At 40.9% G+C, this 1,783-nt stretch overlaps 1 pseudogene; it reads left to right on the top strand.

The window, feature by feature from the left end:
• Positions 1–578: 578 nt before the first annotated feature.
• On the top strand, positions 579–1,133 carry LOC117723886 (large ribosomal subunit protein uL5 pseudogene; annotated as a pseudogene).
• The last annotated feature ends 650 nt before the right edge of the window (positions 1,134–1,783 follow it).

Below are 1,783 nucleotides of genomic sequence, written 5' to 3'. Positions count from 1 at the left end.
TTCTGAATCATCTGCTTCGTCATTCTCTTCTCATCATAATTTTCTTACTTGACTTTGAATGATTTAGATATCCTAAGTTCATATGCTCCTTGGACCTTAAAGTTATCATAATGATTCTTTCTGGGGGGAAATAGAGCTTTACACATGTCTAAGGAAAGACTTAGAGAACCTAGACCTTCTAAATAAAGCCACACACATCACATATATATTAGGAAAACACTGTGACTCCCTGCATGCAAACTGTCATTAATTGTGTAGACACTTACATTTGTCTTTTGTGCACCAAACTCACAACTTTTCACTGTTCCTTCTATGGCACACCCAATCCATATCTGAGGAAGTCTTCTGGAATTATTAAGACGTAAATCTTTGATGGCATGAACAATTGAAATGTGTCAAAGCTCAGCTTTCCTGACTCACTCTTGGCTTTAAACTATGGAGCCCATGGTTATGATTTTATTTGTAGCCCATCATCTAATCTTCATGCCTTACAGAGGTTGAACTTTGACATAATTTAACTTAATTATTTATTGATGAAAAGCAGTTCTGCTCTTCTCTGTTCTCCACCATGGTGTAAGATGTAAGATCAAGGTGAAAAGGAGAACCCCATGGGGGAACTTCATATCCTCCAGCTCTTCCTCAGTATCTGTGTGGGGGAGAGCGGAGACAGACTGACCCAGGCAGCCAAGGTGTTGGAGCAACTCACAGGCCAGACCCCTGTGTTTTCCAAAGTTAGATACACTGTCAGGTCCTTTGGCATCTGGAGAAATGAGAAGATTGCTGTTCACTGCACAGTCTGTGGAGCCAAGGCCGAGGAGATTCTGGAGAAAGACCTGAAGGTGCGGGAGTACGAATTACAGAAAAATAACTTCTCTGATACTGGAAACTTTGGTTTTGGAATTCAGGAACACATTGACCTGGGCATCAAATACGACCCAAGCATTGGTATCTACGGCCTGGACTTCTATGTGGTGCTGGGTAGGCCAGGTTTCAGCATTGCAGACAAGAAACGCAGAACAGGCTGCATTGGGGCCAAACACAGAATCAGCAAAGAGGAGGCCATGTGCTGGTTCCAGCAGAAGTATGATGGGATCATCCTTCCTGGAAAATAAATTTTACCTAAAAAAAAACCAATAAAATTTTCTCAGAAATGCAAAAAAAAAAAAGAAAGAAAGAAAGAGAGAGAGAGAGAAAGAGAGAGGAAAGAAAGAAAGAAAGAAAGAAAGAAAGAAAGAAAGAAAGAAAGAAAGAAAGAAAGAAAAAGCAGCTCTGGAATGATAAAGAACAATATGATTCATCTTATGTTTCTTAGTCACTGTCAACCCGGGGAAAAGAGAGAGAACCTACGGGAGCCTGGGAGTTGCTACACTCAGCTCACCACTCCTTCTTGTCCATGAACTATCACCACCAAGGGGCCTATAACTAAATTTACTGTATTTCATTTGTACAGTGCCCCATCTAAACGGGTCTAACTGCCATGCTCTTGTCTAAATATGGCTGGGTTAGTATTTCTGTGTCTGAAGTGTGTGTGACCATTGGTTTCCATGAAGAATTTTATAGAATCAGTGAACATTGTAGAGAGAAGGAACCTTGAGAACATATGATGTTGACATCCCGAGAACGTAAGGGAAGAGGACAGATGGAGATGAGGCAGTGTCACCAAAAAAAAAAAAAAAAAAAAAGTTGAATGCAAAACCACACACTCATTTCTTCTCCATCCTCTCTCTGGTTTCTCTGGCCCATGATTCTCTTGTCACCTGTCTGTCTCAAAGCCCCAAATCTG

Source organism: Arvicanthis niloticus, chromosome 19 (assembly GCF_011762505.2).
Source record: "Arvicanthis niloticus isolate mArvNil1 chromosome 19, mArvNil1.pat.X, whole genome shotgun sequence".
NCBI classification, from domain to species: Eukaryota; Metazoa; Chordata; class Mammalia; order Rodentia; family Muridae; genus Arvicanthis; species Arvicanthis niloticus.
Note: the sequence above shows the minus strand (reverse complement) of the source record. Positions and strands in the feature narration are given on the sequence as shown.